Source organism: Silurus meridionalis, chromosome 14, assembly GCF_014805685.1.
Source record: "Silurus meridionalis isolate SWU-2019-XX chromosome 14, ASM1480568v1, whole genome shotgun sequence".
Taxonomy (NCBI): Eukaryota; Metazoa; Chordata; class Actinopteri; order Siluriformes; family Siluridae; genus Silurus; species Silurus meridionalis.
Genome location: NC_060897.1, coordinates 11,041,378 through 11,064,866, shown reverse-complemented (window position 1 = coordinate 11,064,866; position 23,489 = coordinate 11,041,378). Strand labels below are relative to the sequence as shown.

General features: G+C 37.5%; 1 protein-coding gene across 2 annotated transcripts in view; it reads left to right on the top strand.

Moving 5' to 3' along the window:
- Positions 1-2,671: 2,671 nt before the first annotated feature.
- Positions 2,672-23,489, top strand: part of ttyh2l (tweety homolog 2, like) — a 69,147-nt gene continuing 48,329 nt past the window's right edge. For both annotated transcript variants that reach the window (XM_046866876.1, XM_046866877.1), the window contains exon 1: positions 2,672-2,821. The gene's annotated coding sequence lies outside the window, so the exon portion shown is untranslated. The remainder of the gene's footprint in view (positions 2,822-23,489) is intronic.

The following is a 23,489-nucleotide window of genomic DNA, read 5'->3' as shown; positions in this document are numbered from 1 at the left end:
TCATGCCTGACAGCTGCCCACTGCTACTTTGTCACAGTAATTTGCTGCCATCAGAGGTGCTGAGACAGAGAGCACCTGATTCATTGACAGATAATTCAGACAGGGCAGCGGGGCTTACTCGTAATCTGGCCCTTTGGTGAATATCACAAAAGTCTCATCTTGAAGGAATAACAATGTCCACCACATGCAGCACTACACTGGCCACTACAGCTTCCATGTTGTGCTAAAAAAGAGAAAGTGTGTCGAGATGTGTTAATGATATGACCTCCAAATTTACGCTGTTGATAGAAGAAAAGAGAACTTCTTCTCTGCATAGTCTGAGTGCTTGTTGAAATGCTTAAGGTGCAGTGCGTGCACTTGGGAGAAGGGCTATCAGGTTTGGTTGGAATTGACTTTTATTTTCATCTCTTCTAAGACAGTTCTGTCTTATCCAGCCACCCCGCCTTCCTCCCACTCCATTTCCGACTGACTGTGTGAAAATTGCAATAAAATAAAAAATGGGAGCTGCGGCAAGAGACTGGGAGGCTCAAGGATAAGAGAGCGAAGAGGGAAAAAGATGAAGTAGAAGGGTGGTACATATAACGAGGGGGTGAGAGGACGCTGAGGCATAAATGCGCAGACATGAAAGCAATATAAAGACTTCAAATTCCAGTCTTTAACGCAAGTGTTTTAATCTCAACTCTAAGGCAATGCGATCCTGAAGAAACAATTTAAGGCAAATTTAGACCCGCCGAATGGACTGCAAGATGTGGCGGCATTAATATTAACTAGCTCCAATTACTGTTATGTAAAAGTAAATGGCATGTAAATGATTTCTGCTCTTGTTTTTGCACTGCTTCTGAACACAATACAACAGGTCACCAGGCTGCCAAGGACAGAAGAAGCACAACATGATATCAGTGTGCTGTCAAAAGCTGGATGCGACATGAGCTCGTCTACTGACAGACAACTTTTACTACTAATTAAGTCTTCAAGCTTGCAATTCGACTTTTTTTCGATGCTCTGAATGTGGAACTGCATTCTAATAGCCGGAATTCAATAGAGTCTATACAGCACCGTTACTAACATTATGCCCCATTAGAGGCACTCTTTAAAAGCTAATTGCAGTTATGGGAGATTCTGTCTCAAAGTGCAAAGAAAATACTGGGTGGAGATTATTGTAAGAAACTACCCATTTTAATTTATCAAGCCTGATAGTAATTACTGGCTTTTGTGATCGCATGTGCTATTAAAGTCCTTTTTCGAAAAGCTGGTGTTATTTAGGGACAAAGAGGGTTGGAGTTATTCTGGTACTGGCTTTGCCCAAAGGAGACATTGATGCCTGCGGAGACAGCGTATTTGAAACAACGTAGTATTCATTTATTTTCAATGACTGAAGATACCCTTTTGTGAACACATCTCCTGCCAAGTCCTATTAAAATTAATATTTGGAACAAATACAAAGGAATATCATATGCCAGACCAAACCATAAAAGAGCCCTGCAACCCTTCCTTTGCCGTCCTTCACTTTTTGGCCTCAGGATGTTTGTTTTTTTGGGTTTTTCCAGAACACTGTGGTTTCACTTTCTGGAATGTCACAGTCAGGCTCCTTTGCTCCACTGCTCACAGTTTTGAGGTCACTTCTGCAGCAAGTTCAAAACCACACGGATGGACTTAATGAAATCAAACATAGATTTTTTTTTCCTCCCCAGCACTGCACAGCTTCCAAAGGTACTGGGTGCAATGGACCCTTATATTGATCTGACATGAAAAAAAAAGAAAACACAAAAAAACCTTAAACATTTAGTACTCTGTTTAAACTCTGTACAATTTAAAAAAACAAACAAAAAAATTATAATAATCCTGTGTGTCTCTGATTGCTGACAAAATATTATAACCAAAACGAGTTTGTTACAGCTACCAGAAAATTTTCGGTGACAAGTTTTAAGAATTTAACATTCCTTCATATTCCTATTATAAAAGCCTTATGTGATAATAGTGTGTGTCAGAAAGCTCCTAAATACAACGTTCTCATTTAGACAAAAAACAGTGTTTGTGCTTTCATCATTGAAACGCAGACATAAAGCATGCTTGCAGGTCAAGTTTAAGTGGTTAACGTTATAAGAACACTGTTGCTAGGAAACAGTGAAGTCTGGACAATTGCACATATGCTAGCTAATGACTGGGGCAATTTGGCCTGCTAGCACTTAGATGTGAAGGCACTTGAAACAAACAATGTAAAGGCATTGAAAACAAGACACAACTGTAGCTAATGCCACTATTTTCCTCAGATGTTTTGATGAATTAATACGACTTTATGGCACAAAATGGAATTGTAATTACACAAGATGCACCATTCTGAGGAAACATTAACACTATCAGTAAATTGTCAGTGGAAGTAATAAATAGCACCAGAGTTGGTTTTTGATGTGGGACCGTCAGGGCATTGTTTAAATTCTAGTTTCAATAAATTTTTTTTGTCCTTGTACAAAGATGATGGATGGTGAGGCAGACTGTTTTTTATAACAGTGATTGGTGTATTCATTTTACTGGAAAATATTCATAGATGACAAGGTTATTTAAAACCAAGGTAAGCTAATTAAATGTAGCAGTGTCTGAAACAGGTCAGGTAGCGACTTAAAGCTGCAGATTTACCCTGGATTAAACAGCATCTACTAATCCTGCAGCCTTGCTCAAGGTAGTGTTTTTAGTGATATCTAGCTTAGCCTGCTAATTTAATCCAAGATTTTACAAGCTATTTTCATACATGCTGTGCTTGGGATTCATATTGTATTGGAAACCTTGGTTGTAGAAGGAGTGGAACAGACATTGTGGGCTAAATGTAAGTTTTTATTTTTTTTTTATCTATATCTGTGTGCCCTCAGGGACTTCACCAAAATGCCTATCTGTACTCTATTTAGCATTTCAAGCACATGTTAGAAAATCACTGGTTCTTTTTTGTTTTTTGTATTAACCCATCTATCCGAATAGTAATGGCATTTCTAAGTAGATTTCCTCTGACTTTGAAGCCTTTTTCACCACATTTTCATAACCGCCTGAGACCGAGAGCTATTAAAACATTCAGTAAGCTTGACGGTACTGCATGTAAATCTTGTACTGACTGTATATCTAGGCTTGAGAATAGACAAGATAGTTTTGGCTACTGGGATCTAAAACAGTAATAATATACTGTATGACTACAAGGTTTTACAAAAGGTAAATTTGATTCAGAGACAATGTAATGAAACGAAGACAGATACATTTAATTTAATTGCAGAGCATTTAATTCTTAGGGCAAATGAAAAAACAAAACAAAAAATTTAAGATACAAAACACTCATTTATATGACAAGAAAACCTTAAGCTGAACTGGACAGAATGACAACCATGGAAGAACAAAAGCAGGACAATGAGGCACACAGAATCCAGAGCTCAAATAGACACTAATTAGGGGAAGTAGGAAATGGATGTGTGTGAGAAGTGTAGCATATGACTTGTAACATGGAGGTGCAGTGGCTGATGGGAAATGTATGCAGGGCCTTAATCCTGACAAACAAGTAAATCTTCATTGCAGATGTTAATGCATTCATATACAGGGAGTGCAGAATTATTAGGCAAGTTGTATTTTTGAGGATTAATTTTATTTGAGGATTTAATTTGAACAACAACCATGTTCTCAATGAACACAAAAAACTCATTAATATCAAAGCTGAATATTTTTGGAAGTAGTTTTTAGTTTTAGCTATTTTAGGGGGATATCTGTGTGTGCAGGTGACTATTACTGTGCATAATTATTAGGCAACTTAACAAAAAACAAATTCATACCCATTTCAATTATTTATTTTTACCAGTGAAACCAATATAACATCTCAACATTCACAAATATACATGTCTGACATTCAAAACCAAACAAAACAAATCAGTGACCAATATAGCCACCTTTCTTTGCAAGGACACTCAAAAGCCTGCCATCCATGGATTCTGTCAGTGTTTTGATCTGTTCACCATCAACATTGCGTGCAGCAGCAACCACAGCCTCCCAGACACTGTTCAGAGAGGTGTACTGTTTTCCCTCCTTGTAAATCGCACATTTGATGATGGACCACAGGTTCTCAATGGGGTTCAGATCAGGTGAACAAGGAGGCCATATCATTAGATTTTCTTCTTTATACCCTTTCTTGCCAGCCACGCTGTGGAGTACTTGGACGTGTGTGATGGAGCATTGTCCTGCATGAAAATCATGTTTTTCTTGAAGGATGCAGACTTCTTCCTGTACCACTGCTTGAAGAAGGTGTCTTCCAGAAACTGGCAGGGAGTTCAGCTTGACTCCATCCTCAACCCGAAAAGGCCCCACAAGCTCATCTTTGATGATACCAGCCCAAACCAGTACTCCACCTCCACCTTGCTGGCGCCTGAGTCGGACTGGAGCTCTCTGCCCTTTACCAATCCAGCCACGGGCCCATCCATCTGGCCCATCAAGACTCACTCTCATTTCATCAGTCCATAAAACCTTAGAAAAATCAGTCTTGAGATATTTCTTGGCCCAGTCTTGACGTTTCAGCTTGTGTGTCTTGTTCAGTGGTGGTCGACTTTCTGCCTTTCTTACCTTGGCCATGTCTCTGAGTATTGCACACCTTGTGCTTTTGGGCACCCAGTGATGTTGCAGCTCTGAAATATGGCCAAACTGGTGGCAAGTGGCATCTTGGCAGCTGCACGCTTGACTTTTCTCAGTTCACGGGCAGTTATTTTGCGCCTTGGTTTTTCCACACGCTTCTTGCGACCCTGTCGACTATTTTGAATGAAACGCTTGATTGTTCGATGATCACGCTTCAGAAGCTTGGCTATTTTAAGACTGCTGCATCCCTCTGCAATATATCTCACTATTTTTGACTTTTCTGAGCCTGTCAAGTCCTTCTTTTGACCCATTTTGCCAAAGGAAAGGAAGTTGCCTAATAATTATGCACACCTGATATAGGGTGTTGATGTCATTAGACCACACCCCTTCTCATTACAGAGATGCACATCACCTAATATGCTTAATTGGTAGTAGGCTTTCCAGCCTATACAGCTTGGAGTAAGACAACATGCATAACGAGGATGATGTGGTCAAAATACTCATTTGCCTAATAATTCTGCACTTCCTGTAAAGTCTTATTATTGATATAAATGTTTCCCTTTCAGGTGAAAAAGTATTTTAGAACACTACTATTACATCTCTGCCATGTCACCATGACACTATGCCACACCCACATATGCATAATGTCTATTTACACACCTGTTTCCACTTAAAGCCACTTGATTATTAATGAAAGTCAGCTAGTTAGGTAGCATTACACACATTTTTATAAAGGTGGTTCATCCAAAGCATTGCCCTACCTTAAACTCTAAATAATAAACATGTACTGACTTGATTTGACTGTAATGTAAGTCAGAAAACAAAATCAAAGCTTTATTCAGTGTTTATTGTGTTTTCATACAATGTCCAGGAGCAATATCAGTAAAAACGATACCAATAGTCGTTACACTTTTTCAAACTACATCTGGCTATTCTTGGCATTTAATGTTTTCGCTGGTTCTACATACAAACATACACTGGAATGTACTTGTTGAACATCTAGAATTGGTTCCAACTTTGCTGCTATATCAGCCTCCAATCTTTTGGGAAGACTTTCTAGTAGATCTGTAGGGTCTGAATTTGTGCTCATTCAATCACAAGATTATTAGTTAGGTCAGGAAATGATGTCATGTGAAGAGGCCGGGAGCGCAATTGCTGTTTCAATTCATCCCAGAGGTGTTCACCAGGTTTGAGGTCAGGGCTCTGTGTAGTCCACTCGAGTTCTTTAACGCAAAGCAAACAGGCTACAGTTACTCTGACACTCACTCTGCAAATACTCAGTAGCATCCTCTACCTGCCTGCCTGGGAACAGTGAATTAGTCTAAAGAATTCAGAAAAAGAAAGCCTTTATTTGTTACATGAACATTTACATTTAAACTCATATATAAATGTGTATATTCCAGGTGCTTGGGGTCAGAGTGTAGGGTCCCAATGGGCTTACAATGAGGCAAGAGGGTTAACAATGGCAGCTTGGTGGAGCTAGAACGTAAACCCCTAACCTTCTGTTCAGCAGCTCTGGACCGCTCATCTAGAGTCACACTACTAAAAACATACATGAAAATTGGTTTCCTTCCTCTATCACAAAGCTGAAATTTGGACACCTAAGTTTGTGTCAGGTAGTCCCCACTATTTATGCACCACCTTTTATGTACCATTTTGGTCCATGATTTATTTCTTATATCGTGTCATACATCAGATAATATAGGCAAAATTCGTCCAGCTGCTTTTGTCAGCAGTTACATCGTAAATAAATACAAGGGAACCAGTTCTCTTATGCTTTATTAAACTCTTATACATGCCCACACAAGACGATGAGGTGGTATACTTTTGACCATGAGCAATTCAATCCATTCTTTCTAGTCCTTTTTATATAATTCTGTTTTTTTTGTCTCATTTGTCCACAGGAGGTTAATCCAGATAGGTAGAGGCGTTGTAGATTTTTGGGTAAAATGCAAGCTGTTTTAAAGCTTACCAACAGTGATTTACATTTTGTTGCAAACATTAGATATTTACTCTGATGAAGTATATACATAAGAGTCAAATGTTGACTCTGTCAAAGATTTTCCTACCTCCTGTAGAGTGTTTTTGAGTGTTCCAGCTAGTGGTTGTGAAGGGTTTTTTTTAATTGTGAAGAAAAATAATTAATCTATCATCGAATACAGCTATTTTCTTGTTTCACTGGCAGTTATACTTATATGGACTTTATATTGAGAGTTAAATTAGCTCTCTTTTTTTTGCTCACTGAGGAAATTTTCAATTACTTTTTGGTTTCTTAAAAAAAAAAGGGGGAACCACATTAAATCAGTTATTAAATAAGGTGCATTAATTCATGCACCATTCACCAAGTAAGCAGGAAAGCTCTAATAACCATGACTTTATATTGTTCAATATAATCATGTAATAATAGTTATATATAACTATTATTAGTTATACATTTGTTTATTATTAATATTTTGTGATTATGTAAACTATAATCAGTGTCACCAGAAAAACAGAGTTTAAAGAAAATCTGCTCTGGTTAATTTGCTCCATAATGATTCTTCTTTGACAGTAAAACTACAACAACAAAAAAAAAATTACATGCTGATTTGCCTCCTACAATGTTCATTAGTATTGGTATGGATTATTTGTAGGTATTAATTGGACAATGTTATTGCTGTTCACTCATGATGAGTTGTGCATTATCTTGTAATTATTGCACTGTATCCCCCCAAGCTAAAGTCTGTGTTTTCCTAAACACTTTGCTATCAGCAACTCGACTGATAGATATCCCCTCAATAGCCATACCTGAAAAGTATGGAACTGCAGCAGCATCCATTATCAAGATAAAATCAACAACTAAAAATAAAGAAGAATAATCGGTGAGGAGGAAAACACCCTAATAGTGCACAGAAGTGATAGGTTTTCAATGGGCTGCATTAATAATGTATAGGCAGACATCCCATTAGACTGTGTTTAAAAGAAATCAGATCTTGGCTTTGCTCCAGACCCATTAACTGATCTGGTCTGGCTGAAGCCACTCTGATAATGGACTAATATTTACTGTTAAATAGCAGATAAAATACAGGTCCAACCACAAAGTGATGATACCTAGAGAAAAAAAAGCCTGTTTGTTTTATCATTAGAAAACAGTAATTAATTTTCTATGTATATGAAATACATCCAGCCTTTCTTCACATGGAAATTAGGGCCAGGCGACAGTCATGCTGAGATGGTGGAAATAAAGTCGAACCTATTTGCAAAGCCGAGCAAACCTGCACGCCTGATGATAATAGAATCTATTTTGCAAATCTATTTGCAACAGCCCCGCATACCTGGCGATAATAGAGGTGCTCGCACAGGCATGGGGCTAGTCGACCCCAGGATGTACCCAAATAAGGTCACATCTACGAACGCACTGGTTCAATATTTGGCTCACAAAATCTCACCTGTTTATAATTGTATCGCGCTCCAAAAGGTTGTTGGCTAACAGAAAATGTGGTTTGAGAATATGGACAGAATGGATTACCCAAAGCAAACATCTATTCAGACAGACTCACATAACTGTGTCTAATGTGTAACCTGGCAAGTGTAATAAAACTACTGAACATTACATATTGATCATGCATCACTGAGATTTTGATCACTGGCTGGCTGTCTAATACAGCTTTTAATGTCAGCATCAACCGATGAATGAAGCACATGCTATATTTTATCTGTCAGATGTCCTTGATAGGTTTAAACACGTAATGTGATTTATCTATGTTTCCTAGATTTGGCCCGTTTTAAAGATCTGTTCTGAAACCACACGGTAAGGACATCCAGAGAACAATTTAGCTAATAAATACAAAGCTTGGAAAATGAATTGCTAGGGGAAAAATATATAAAGGATAGGATCATTATCTGTTTAAACTGTTGCTGTCGGGGGCAGAAAAAAAGGACAGGTGGGAACAGTAAGCCACTCGAGTAAGGTGTGAGGAATTGTGCTTTCTGGTCTAGATGCAATCAGGAGTTCTGATGAAAGGTTCACGCCACGGCCAGGGAAGCAGATCCAAAATTAAGCTGAACTGTTGCTCTAGGGAAATCTTATCTACTCTGCTCTCCACTTCACCAAGCCACGCACTGCTCCGTGGCACAGACGGAGCTGCCCGCTTGCAGTGATGAACGAGCGTGTTGACCCTCTGATAATTGCTCACTCAGGGGCAGAGAGGGGTCCATTAATCAAAATGAAAGCTCTGCTCCGGGCCTCTGCCTGACATGGCGTGGTTCAAATCCACCACACCAACCACAGGCAGGACCAGAGGAAGTCTGGGGACCTGGGGAACTTTCGGGAGATGGTTTCTGTCAGTCTGGTGTTGTATCAACCCTGGTGAATTAACACTACACTCCTGCCAGAGGGCTTGAGCTCCCTGCTTTTGTGTGAAGTTTCAAACCACTACAGCTTCTTTACCACAAATCTATTGGGACTGGGAGCTGTAAGTCATAAGTGAGAGATACTGTATGGGCTTAATGAGCTATAAATGGGCCTCCCGACATTCACTAATCAATCGTTATTAAAACTATTGTGACGACTGTATAGAGACCGTTTGTAGTAAACAAGACGTGTGATACAGAGATTGCGTTTTCTCTGGAGTGACAATTCATGATCGATCACAGTAAAACCTACCATTTGTTAATAAGCGCTGTCTTAACTTACACATGATTCTATCACAGCTTTGCACTTGGTTTTTTTTTGTTGTTTTGTTTTTTGTAACACTTACACAATGTCTTGGCTCACAGAATTCAAGGTCTTTTTTTTCTTCACACTGTGTCAGCACAGCAAAAGTAGCCAACAGACATTAGTTTATTGGCATAGTAACCAGTCTGGTGCTGGGCAAGGCACAGAGACATGCTGTTCTTCAGCAACGTCCGGCCTTCTAGCTAAGATAAAAAACAGCTGAGCCCCGCAGGCACTCCATGGAGAGAAACAGCTCTCACATTTGCTCTGTATGTTGCTGCTCGCCTGCAGAGATCCTGCCTCCTCACCTCCTCAAAGGTTGGATGTTCTATGGCCCATGGAGGCTCTCATCTTTCATGTCAGTAAGAACCTGATCTTATTTGGCTGTTGAGCCAAATGATCACTCTGCAGCAACCTGGACCAGTGCTGTATGTATCTCTATTTAGAAAAAAAAAGGCAGAGATAACGCTGCAAAGAAGGGAAAAAAGCAATAACTGAGATATAATGGGAATCTCATTGGGAAAATACCATGACCTTGAAAAATCATTTAGGAATAAGTGCTATGTGCTTATGTGTGGTATGCCTGTGGTAATTAAGGTGAAATAAATAGTACAAAGAGAAATAAGGATTAATACCTCTTCTTTTTTAACATACTGTAACTCCTTATACAACCTAGTAGAGCCACAGGTTTTGATCTCATGTCATATTTCAGTGTGCATTTACAGGCTTTGGAATGAGATTGGAAAACACTCCTGAATTTACATGGCAGCCTGCAGATCCCAAATTATTATTCTGTTCATCATTTCTTCGTCATACCTTAGACAGGGCAGCATTAAACCATGGAATGGTGGATGAGTTGCAAACAATTGCATAGTGCAGGTGGGTGGTAGGTAATGGTAGGTGGTGGTGGTAACAGGTCCTACTGATTTATTGTGATGAAATAAGCTCACCTAGAACAGTCCGTTCAAAGTTCTGCAAGGACGTACTCTGCCGAGCACGCATTCAGTAGTTTCATTGAGTCTCTTGATGTCAGAGCTCTGCACTATAGTGCTTTGAGGCTATCACATCATATGCTGGATGATTGGGGAGGGGCAGTGGCATTGGTGGGGGAAGACGAGAATTCAGAGTCATCTCCCCGCTGTCACAGTGGGTTGCACAGGCAGTGGTAATGACACAGAGAGAACATGACATTCCTGCAATTGCTGTGGCGAGGGACAAGCTGAGGATGCTTGCTTTATGCTGTCACTCCCTCAAGCCAGCCAGTGTCTGTGGAAGCGCACACGAGTTCCTTTTGAGTGCATTTTCTCCAATCCTCCTCTGCCCTCTACCTGACATAACCAGAAAAAGGAATAAAACAGAAGGCAAACAGATAAAGAAGCCCTGTGAGGGAGAGAGCAGAAAACGATTTCTCATTCCCCCTTTAGAATCACAATAGTGGTTGCAGGCAGTTCTCTCTGTCCTATTTGCATTCACAGTCTACCTTTATCAGGCCCCTGTCGCAGAACCCAGAGTAACAAAAAAAACCTCATTGAACAGAAGGTTAATCATTTTGCAAGACAACACACACAAACACACAAACACACACACACAAACATTTATTATTAAATAGTTTTTCAGATTTGAGATTGTCAGAATCTTTCAGTTGCAATATACAAATAAAGAAGAAGAAGAGTCAGTGATCACCAGTAGATACCACAGCATCTGTGCAGAACCCATGAAGGATTTTGCAGGTCATAAGAGAGCACTTAAGCCCTGTTAAGCCCTTTGCAGGGTGATGTATGGGTGCGAAACACTCCGGATGTAGCCCTTGTCTTCTCGTGTCATTGACTAACGGCCACCTGACTCGAGCTCAGCAGTGCCCGTGAGAAGGATTAGTCAGGAAGAGTGATGTCACATTCAAGGTGAAAACCAACTCTTTGGCTCACTCTCATTCATCTTCCCCTCAGGGCTCGCATTGGCACGCCGCTCAATACAAACACACAGCTGCTATACAAATGTTGCCCTGCTGTGACCATGGCCAGTCCCACAGCTGGTCCCTCATTGGCTAAAATGTCTTCCACACACACAAATGTACACGCACAATGGAAAACACCTGACTTGTCAAAACTTTCTGGAATGATATTGAATCATTGCTTTCTTAACATCACTTTTATTTTTATTTATTCATTAGAAAGCACAATATTACTGCAGAAAATATCGTAGCAAAATTTTAACTGTATTTCCAGAAAACTGCAACATCATCTGCCAAATAAAACAATAATTATACAACTCAAGCTTACAATAAACAGAATTCACGTATTTATTTTTATATTTACTTTTATTTTAGCTTGTAATTATTTTAAGGAGAAGAATTTTAAATAATTGTGTGCAGAAATGTAGTCTCTTTAGAAAATCAAGACAATGTTTTTATAAATATATTCTATGTACATTGTATGGACAAAAGTGTGTAGACACCCATCACATCACATTTATCTGTTGCCACAAAGTTGGAAGCACACAATTTTATAGCATGTCATATAGGATGCAGAAGGTTTTCAATTTCACTGAAATTAAGGCAGTCTAATCTGTTCCAACATGACAATATTGGGTTTAATGGGGAGGTCCATAGTTTGGAATGAAAGAACTCTAGTAGAACTCTAGCACAAAACCATGACTTCAACACCAGTGAACACATGAACTGACATGCCAACTGTGCCCTGAATGACCACAAATCCCCCTCAAGAAATCATAAATGGGGGAATCGGGGAATGCATCTGAACAAATCCCCCTCAAGAAATCATAAATGAGGGAATGGGGGAATGCATCTGAATGAAGATGTTCAACAAGCATATAAGGGTGTGATTGTCAGGTCCTCACAAACATACTCTGGTCAAATTGAAAGCAAATCATTCTATAACACCAGTCCCAACCTAGAAATCCAAGCTAAAGATCGATAAACTGAATGTATTCACACTGAATTCAAAACCTTCAGAACTGGAGAGATACATCTATTATTTCTTAAAACCCAGGCAATTATCTCTTCACAATACTATGTGAAGCTGAGAAGCTGATGACTCAGCTAGACAATGAATGTCTCTATGAAAATGCAACTTCTCAGTGTACAGCGTAGAAGAGTAAGGTTACATATTAAGTGCTTATAAAGCAAAAAAGAAAAAAAAGGAAGAAAGAAAAAAAGAGAAAGTGGTATAAGCAGTGCACAATGAGCCATGCTGTTATCTTATTCCGCTGCATACTGTACATACTGCAGAGGCCTTTCTTCTTACAGCAGACAGAAATTGATTACAGTCTCCTACTAACTGCAGAGCTACATCTGCTAAACATAAATGTGAAGTTCAAATCGCAACGACTGAGTTACTACGATCCTGAGTGTGCTAAATCATTCTTGAAACCTTTCAAACAGTTGAGCAACCTGCAGCGCAATACTGATTTGTCTACTTGTCCTGACTATTTCTCCATGGGCAATGCTCTATTAGCTCAAGTAAGTGATTCCATGATTGGGGCACAATTCAGCCTTTAAAAAAATCCATTTCTGAACATTGAATCAAAGAGGATATGCATTTAACCGTTCAAAAAAATCATCCAAAGCAACATGTTTGTATTTTACTACATTTCTACATTTTATTACATTTCTGACAGTAGATGCATTCTAATAGGGGTTAAAGTTGGGAAGATTGCACTAGGGGTCTTTGATAATACCATAATACTATTGAAGAAAAATGCCATGAGCTTTTTTTTTTGGAGTAGGACATGTAGATAATTATTTACTTTAGTTTAGTTTATTTAGTGTAATGGATTCCTGCATTGTTAACAGGGTTGTACTTGCAATTATTATCAAATAAAACAGATTCTGGAGATCTGTTTTAATGAGAACAAGATCAAATTCTTATAATTAAAGGAAAAAGAAGATGAGATAAACGTCTTTCCTCTCTCCTTAATCTTCAGGAAATACAACTTACTGTTGAACAGACAATGCCTTTTCATAGCCTATAACAAATGACTCATTAATAAAAAACATGTATATACAGTAATCCCCAGTTTATTGCGGTGGTTAGATTCCAAAACCGCCTGCGATAAACGAAAAAACCACAATAAACAGACGCAACCCCAAAAATGCTATTTTGTGTATACAGTACTGTACTGTATTAACATTTTACCTCAAGGGATATATATATATATATATATATATATATATATATATATATATATATATATATATATATATATATATATATATATAGTTAGCAGGAACAAGTCAGTAGTTCTTCATTCTTATTTCTATTCATTACTTATTAATTACTCAGTAAGTATATTAGTAATTAAAATCTTAATTCTCAGTAATGAAGCCTTGTACAGTAATTACTGAGTCCTGCATTTTCTCCTGCTGAACTACTATCTACTGATTAATTACTGATCACGCCGACATTCATTCCCACTAAGAAAATCTTAACTTCATCCTGGAGATCATCTGTAAGAGAAGCACAAGGGTCAGAGTGTTGAGTTTATTTAGCCACTTATAGGCTGAAGAGCGTTCTCAACAACAATCGTGTCCAAACGTACAAGTCTGTAATGTAGTAATGACATACCTTATATATATATTTTTAGTAATGAATTGGCATGTCTAATACAGTTTAACATCATTAACTGAAAAAGTCCACAGTAACTCTAGAGCAATTAAAATACATGCAGACAACATTCTTAAGTGATTCATACAACTTGGAGCTGTTAAGGTATAAATGAAGAGCTGAAAATGTTACATTGTAAACATTTAAAGCAATTACATACAATACATATAATAAAGTGAGCACACTTTCAACTTTGGAGATAGTTTGCTCATATTACGTAAATGACCGAAGGTATGAAAGGAAAATCTACCTTTTAAAAAATAAATAGAGAATGATATATGTTAATCATTTCATTCAATGTTTTTATATAAATGTATCTTCATGTACAGTACCTGCATCAATGTTTTAGCCTAGTTTTTATTTCTTACTTTCCCTCAAATGTGTGTAAAGCCCTGTGGGCTCCAGTGTGTACTTTTATGTAGAATCTCAATAATTTCCTCTTTACCAGCGCCTCTCGCCACATAGGGAATGTTATTTTTAAAATTCAACCACAAAAAAAATCTGCAGTTGCATAACAACTATAAAGCCGTCTATTCATAATAAATGGGAGCGGATATAGCTAAACAGCTAAAACATGGCCAGGAACTGCTTACTTTAACAGCAGCTGTTTCATTGCCATCGTTTAAACAGCCAGTCGCATTTCGTTTTAAAGATATAATGCAGTTCATTTGGTGGCACATAGTGCTGAAAACTGGTGTATGGAAGTGCAGGCTGAAATCAACGTGCAGCCTTGAAGATTGTGAAGATATTTTGCCAGTGTACAAAAGACATCAGTCACTCCATGAACAGTAAATGGGAACTGTAAGGCGGTGACTAGCAACCTGCCAAGGTCAAGTGTTCTGCAACAAACTCAGCGAAGAAAGTGCTCAACTATACCATTGCTTGATACTACCATGGTATTCTCATTGCTTCTTTTCTTCTCATAATTATATTATTTAGTTCACGTAGGATTTTAGTGTTTTCTTAAATTATGATTAAAAGTACCATAAATATGATGTTAAAATGGTGGCAGTATTTCTGGGAGGAAAGCTTAGGAGAGCAGAATTTTTTTTTTCTGCTAATGAATAGAATAGAATAGAATAGAATAGAATAGAATAGAATAGAATAGAATAGAATAGAATAGAATAGAAAATGACAGAAATGCTAACTACTGAACAAAAGTAGCCTACCAAACAAACTAATAATAAGAAATGTGACATTGTGTGTTGATCTCGCTAATGTTTTAAAGCTTTCATCTCTGTTCTGTCTGTCACCCTTTTTTTTTTTTTGCTGGCAGAAAGAAAAGCGGTCATTTGTTCATTTGAACTCCATGAGTTTAAAAACACCTATGAATATTAATACATTTAGTTAACAAAACAACATGCCGAAATTTTCTTTATTCAGAGTTTTTCCTGTTGTCAGCTCTCTTTTGTTTGCACACATCATTTTGACAGCCTTACAAAACCATTACCATTAACACAGGGCTGGCGCTAGCTATAGACAGAGCAAGCAATTGCCTAGGGCCTTGAGGCTTGGATGAGGGGCCTCCAAAACCGTAACAAACCTATACACTAGTTCACCAATTAAGACGGACAGCATAGGACAAGGCTAATTGTCAATTGGATAAAAATAACTGTCACTCACTTAAAGTGGAACCAGTTAATATCACAGTTTAAATGTAAGTCCCCACCCTCTGAATGCATCAAGAGACTGTGTGCACAGTGATGAGCATAATCCACGTTTTCTGCGTGCTGACATGATGGTGCCGAAACGAATGCATCCCTCGGAGGTTGCTAAGAGAGCAACTAAAATAAATGCAGCGTTATTCTGCCGATTCGCGTCAGCACCGTTTGAAGATGTATTATTATTTGCAGCCGGTTTATTCTGAGTTTAAAACAGAGCGTGCGCCGTGAAGACTTGAAAAATACAATAAAAAAAGTTAACTTTGTAAATAAAAACAGCAATCGCAGCTAGGCTAGAGCATTGTTTATTATTTCTAAAAAGTACCTGAACTGTCTGTATATCTTATACATCATCATAATAGCCTACTTCATAAATTCTCATCTTTAGTTTTCAAATAAATTGTGCTTTTGTATTTACCAAATAAATAAAATTTAAGCATACAAATACAATTGAAGTTAACTATTCTTTCTCCTTAGTAACATCCACTGTTGATTTGCTTATATTGTGCATATTTAGGGTTTTTAAATGCAGTAGATAATATTATCTATATTACTGTATTTATAGTCTATATTGCTTTAGCTTTGGTATTGCTTCATATCCAGCTGGAAAAAATATATTGTACCCCCATTCTACTGTACAGGGTCAGCAAAAATGTTAATTATTCCAAATAGTGGGTAAGTGTGTTACTGTAAATACATTACTGAAATAAATTTCACAATTTTCAGAGTAATTAAGTCAGCGTGACTATGTGAGTAATTTATAATTAAATTTTAATCTTAAACTTATGAAAAGTAAACATTTTAAAGTAATGAGGAAAACATTATCAAAACAAATTATTTTACAGTGTAGCTTAGCTAATGACATTACTTGTTTTAAACAAGTGTCCGTCGCCAAGGAATAATACTAATAAGAAGCGCTGGTCCATATGACCTTTTATATTTCTTTTCTTTTTAGTGTTGATCTTAGTCAAAGTATAGTTAATTATGCACATTTAAGTAAATATATCAAAGTTCAGAGCTGTTTATAAGTAGTAAAGAATTTGCATATAAATCTTAAAGTTATCAGAATTGAAAGCGCAATTATGGAAACATAATTTAAAGGCTAACTCATGTAGTTTTAGTAGCCGTAGTATGTCAAAACTATGGTAAAAGTAGTGTTTTGTTTGTCCAACTATGTGTATCAAGAGATGCACAGTATCTGAGTATTTTGCTATTAAATCTCTAAATAAATGAAAGCATTCTGTTTTTCCAAGGCCTTGCTTAAATAATCTAAATAATTTAGTAAGAATGAATGGTAAAAAGAATGATTGTTGTTGTCCCTCAAAAAGCTATAGAGTAACTATTCCCAAGCCATACTGGTGGCTTGGGAATCTGGCCAGGTCAATGCCTTGAAGACTTCTCATGTCCCTCAAACGATTTTAGAAGACTTTTTGAAAGAAGCCAATGCCATTAGGGAATATTGCTGCAATCTGGTCTACAACAATCTTTGGGTAGGTGGTATGTGTCAATATAACATCCACATGAATGCTGGACTCCACATTTCCCAGCATCATATTGCTTTTACCAGCTTGCCTTCTTTTCATATTGCATCCTGGTGCCATTTTTCTTCCCTAAGTAAGTGACACACACACACACATACCCAGCTGTCCTGGTTAAAAGACACCATGATTCATCAGACCAGTTCAGAACCTTCTGCTATTATTCCATGGTCCAGATCTGGTGTTCACGTGTACACCGCGGTACATTGGATGGTGGACAGAACATCAGCATGGGCACACTTTACATTTTGCAGCTATGCTGCCCTATATGTAACAAGCTGCAACATGCACTGTGACACCTTTCTATCATATCCAGCATTCATGTTTTTAACAACTAGTGCTACAGTAGATCTTCTGTGAAATGTGACAGGTTAACTTGTACTCCCCGTGGCATCTTTGGTTCACTCGTCTTTCATTGAAGCATTTACTTGGTACTAGTACTTGGTAAGTACTAAATACTGAATACTGGAAACAATGCCTTTTTTGAGGTAACATTTTTGACCCAAGAGTCTTGCTTTTATAATACCCTTGTGAAAGTGGTTTAGATGTTCTTGCTTCCAACACATCAACTTTGGAAATTAGGCTGTTCACTGCTTAATATATCCCATCTCTGGACATAGGCCACTGTAATGATATTATTCATTAATGTTATCAGTTATATCATAACATTAGTTATGATGCACTTTCATTTATCTTGTACAAATTTAGCCAGCAAATTCTCAAGCTGATTATTGTTTCCACTACAGTGACTGTGGAAGTGACTGCAAATGAAGATGGCGACATTGGTTACGACCCCTTAAGGGGCCAAGAGTGGGTAGAGGGGATAACCTGATCCAAAATCTAAATCCCAAATGAACTTAACTGTAATGGATTTGATGGGTCAGGAGAGTCAATTTCAAGGATTATCTGTAACCACATCATTTAGGATTTAGTAAAAAATAAAGCTAGTTGATCATACCCAAAATAGACTGAACAGAAAGCAGTAATATCTCAGTAAAATTGCTCAATTATGGTGTGTTCCTCACAGCAAAAATAAAATGGTGCTAAGAAGACCATAATGAGTTGGTTAAGATTTCATTTGTTTTGTATTTCATTGTGTTTCCATTTCTGAGTGCTTAGTTGAACATAAGGTAAGCCCTATTTTCTGCTGTGCTACAGACTTTCTTTACTTTGTTGAGACAATTGGAGTTTATTCCACTAGGAAAACTGTCTGTTTAATTAACCAGCTTCTTTTCAGCCCATTGATTTACATGGTTAGCCAATTTAATTATACAATTCATTGCATTGTAAATGCCTATAGACTACTTAAAATTCAAGAATCAAAAGCGGTTGAATAATGTAAACAGCCATGACTGCTGAGCCATTCGAATTAAATCTGATGCTAATATCTTTCCTTTTCTCCTGACTCTTCTCAGCTGCTGTCCCCTGCAATACACGTCAAATGTATGATTTGTCAGGTCTGTTTTAATGGTCTGCTGGCATGTCCTTTCAGCTGTGCAGATAGAAAAGCAGTTTCAGAGTTTTTGTGCAGTGATATTGCAAGAGTAGCAACTACAGGATAGTGGATGAGCTCTGTTCAAGCACAGTAAAAAATGTCATGGTCAAAAGTTAAATGTGACCACTGGCAAGCACAACTTATCATTGAGGATCCTGAAATGCATTAGTTCTTCTGTCGGCACTTTGAAGATAGGGGGCCTTGGCTTTCACTGTATTATTTCTGCAATAATATTCAAGCAGGCAGATCAGGGATTAGCGAATAGACACATACCACAGCTCTGGGATCTTGATGTAGTGAATGGACTGTCGTACAAAGAATGGGGTTTTGAGAAATGCCGGGATTTTATCTTGTTCATACCTTCTGTTTGTGCTGCTTACCTTCACATTCTTTCTCTACGCAGCAAACAGAACTCACAACAGTCTGGATGAATGTACTGACAGTAAACTACCATTTTCCCTTAGACAGAAATCACACAGGAGATGAAATAATCATGACATTAAAGTACACCCTTGGAAAGTACATGCCTTCCTTCCTGTAATACAGTATTTCTATGCCTTATTGCACTAAACCATGCAAAAAATGTACCACATTTCTATTGCCAGTCTTGCCTTTCCAAATGTCTTTGAAAATCCAAGATACACATTAAAGTATTTATTGGTCATAGGTGGCTTCTTCGGGGCTTGGCTTTGTTTGGCCCTCTTTCCATCTCATTACAAGATCAATACAGCAGCAGCATGACTATCACCATAAAACCACTGCTTGCAATAACTGGATTGGTTTCTGCAGGCCTATGTTTTGGCCATTGGCGTTCACGCTGCCACCATAATCTCGTTTGTCGCAATCATATAAATTTCAGGCTACCGCGTCGGCGCAGCTAGAGGGAAATAAAAGAAAGTCAAGGTAGATTCCCGATATTACCATCATCCTTTGCTGCTATTCCACTTGCAGGACTTCTCATTTACGACACTGGGCCATTATACAGTTTAACGGCCCATTGCACTGAAACATTGCGGTCACTGTGAAACCTCTGAAATTGCTGACAACACACACACACACACACAGTTTTCCTACTATTCAAACATCCATCCTTTTTGAATTTATAAAAAAATGATTTGAGGTCATGATTTCATATGCCTACACAGTACTTTGTGTATCACTACAGGCTATTTTACCTTTCATATTTTGAAAGAAACCCAAAGCTACAGTATACAGGAGTTTTTTTTCTAACAGAAAATGGATTGTAATGTTGAATTCAGGACAAAAATACCTGATCGATACTTTGATGACGCATGTTAAAGTATAGGCAGCGCTCGAACGGGAACGATGAAAATAATGAATTCACCAGCTCAGGGAAGCAACAAGCCGGGAACAGACTCTGACAGAAAGTCAAACATTTGCACTAAGGATTTTACAGTTATATTGCAAGTTTGCCAAGTAATTATGACTAGAAAAGGAGACTGGCTGTGGCACAACAGAAATAGCGGGGAAAGGTACAATTAAAAAGGCAGTCTCACATTTGCAGAGAGCTGTCCAAATATCATTTGGATTAATTCACAAGCAATTTTAAAAAGGAGAACAAGCTAAAAAAATGAGAGCACATATGGACATGTGACTAAAACTAATCCCACATTTTGACAGCATTACTCAAAAGAGTAAAAGTCTGAGTTATCTGTAGCCATTAAGCCTATAAATGAACTAATACAGCAGAGGATCACAGCTTGGTTTGAACAAAGCGCAGTGATTTAGGGAGACTGGAATAGTGCGCTGTAACAGCATTTATACTTTAATACAGCTTTGGGGAACAGTGGATGGTTGAAGCTGCAAGCATAAATTTTCATTTATATTTATAGGTTAAAGCCACACATGGATTTAAGTCTCAAAGAGCAAGCACTGGAAAGTCCTTACGATAGCAAGGTATTTTCCAACCAGTAAAGTGTAGCATAAGCAAACATATAGTTCAGTATAGAGTATAACACCAAATGTGATGGCGTATGATTTAGTCAAGTGACTTTTTCTTTCAGCACGACATGGTCATATCCATTACAGTAATCATTTGTACAGGGGATATGACCTGGCATGAAAAAGTACTGAGAAACAGTACAGAAGTAAAAGTGTACAAAGTTAGAATTACACTAAATTAAAAGTCATATGGAAAAAAAATTTACTTCAGAAATACCTACATTTACACATAGTTAAGTATTTAAGTATAAAAGACACCAAACATCAAGTTCATCATACCTTATACTTTTAAGAATAAGGTGAAAGAAAAATAAACTGTTCATTCAAACCATCATGGAACTGGGCTTGCTACTGAGCTTATGTTTGAAAAAAAAAAAAAAAAAAACTTTTTGAAATGAATACACATTATGTATGATGTCACATTAGGAATAAGAAAAAGAAACATTCCTAACTAACATGCTAATATAAATTAGCGCGCTAATTAAGCAAACGGCGGTACAAATTTCAGCCAGCTAACTAATTTAACTAGCTATATTTAAAAACTGAAAATTATCACAAACTCAGTACACGTCTTTAGCCTGTTTAGTTAAAGGGTATGTTTGTTTAACATTTACAAGGTGTCTCTTGAGATAATTCGTCTATAACTGCCTGTCTCATTGTGTTAGCTCAATATACCTGAGTTAGCCCACATTGTTTCCAATGCATGAAAAGAATGCACTCGCATGAATAAGAAAAAAAGGAAAAATGAGCATTACAATATAATAAAACTAGCTTTTTCAGGTTAATGATTCGTGCAACTTATATAAGAATAAATGTACTGTATATCAGTGACCCCTATATAAGTGTGCTTTCTTTTATATAACTGGAAAAAGCAGTTTATTCAAACGAATATACTGATCTGCTGGAAGGTATGTGGCACGTCAAGGACAGAGAGGGACATCGTCTCTGTAGGGGATGCCGAACCAATATTTGAAATTCAGTGGAATCATGTCGACAATATTACTGTGATGACTGCTGACCTTGAAAGCAGGGGAAAAAAAATTCAGCTCTGACCTTTTATCGTATACTTTTTTTTGCACAGTTTATAAATTAACACAGATACATATAATGTCTGACAATTAATGCCTGGAGAAAACTATATACTTGAGGCACGCGTTTTCAAATGTGCAGTAATAAGGAAATTTTTTTCCGCTGATGATAAATAATCAATAATTAAAAGAATAATAATTTAAATATTTGTTACTGAGTCAGTGTTAAAAAAAGGATTGCAAAATAAAATGCAGTAAATAACCCATGCGCAAAAAAAAGAAAAAAATGCTTTTTTGATATTCAGTGATATCCAGAAATGCATTAATAATTAAGATTCACTTTTTAAAAAAAGTTGGCTTTATACAGCTCTATTATTTCAAAGTAAAAAGTAGAGCTCCATTTCCCATTGCTACATGGTGCACATACTGATGCTGGTATATTATAATTCAGGAATTGTACTAACCTGGTCTTTGTCATTTGAACTGCCTGTTTTGTCCAGCAGATGTCAACCTTGAACAACCTTGTCCATGGGGGTCAGCACCTATAATTAATCCGACGTCCTTCCTAGGTGTTCCTGATGACCTTACACATCAGATGCCAAGTCTGTTTAAATGATCTACCATGGGTCATGCAGACCAGTTTTTCGCCTAAACATAATAAGTTTATTGAGTGGAACTGGGTCAATTTTACAGGCTTTGATTTTCCCGCTCTGCTGGTTGTAATTTTGTATTATTAGCTTTTGTTTACTTGCGCTCAAATCTCATTACTTTGGCTCCAGATGCCTGGGATTTCTTTCACTTCCAAGCTCATCTGTCACTCAGCATGACTGTACTCAGAACCTGTGGGAGATTTCAGCTCCATTCTGGAGGTGGGCAGACATTTCAGCTTTCCCTGGTTTATTAATTATTAAGTGCACAAGCCTCTTTCTTGGTTATAGCTGTAATGTTAATGCACTATAGGACATTCCTACCCAAAAATGCTTTTTCATAATTATTTAATTGCACAGAAGCAATAAGCCTGGTGCATGTGAAGCCATGATGCTCAAATTGATACTCCTGATGTAACAAAGTACCTTTAATTATTGCAGCATGAATTATAAATTTAGAGATCATGTCAATGCATGTATATCCGAAGACAGTATGGATGGGAGGAGGATGCAGAACAGAAATGGTATAGATCTGCAGTTTATACTGTAGTCACCTACTATCTATCTATCTATCTATCTATCTATCTATCTATCTATCTATCTATCTATCTATCTATCTATCGATCGATCGATCGATCGATCGATCGATCGATCGATCGATCGATCGATCTATCTATCTATCTATATACTTATAGACAGATACTGGATTCTTTCCTATATATATATATATAGGAGAGAGAGAGAGAGAGAGAGAGAGAGAGAGAGAGAGAGAGAGAGATAGATAGATAGATAGATAGATAGATAGATAGATAGATAGATAGATAGATAGATAGATAGATAGATAGATAGATACTGGAAAGAAAGAGTAATTTTTTATCAGGACCAGGAAAAAACATTGCACAGAGGAACAGGCTTCATACTGTATATAAGTGTAAGATGAGAATGAGTGCAAGGAAAGGTAATATGGGATGAACTCATAGAGGTCAAATGATATTTTAAATAAAATGATCAGTGTCCTGCTCATTTCTAATGAAGGTCAGTTTGTTTGTTTATGCACAGTATATTCTTTGATAACATGCCTAAAGGCAGCATTTCAGTCTCTCTAGCAATGAGAGCACCATATCTGTGAGACAGCCTACGGGATGAAGTTTGATATGGCCTAATACCCTGATCCGTTGAGATTCGACGTGACCTGGATACAATAAATCGGTCTTTTGCGATGCAATCTCACCCAGCGTCCTTTAAAA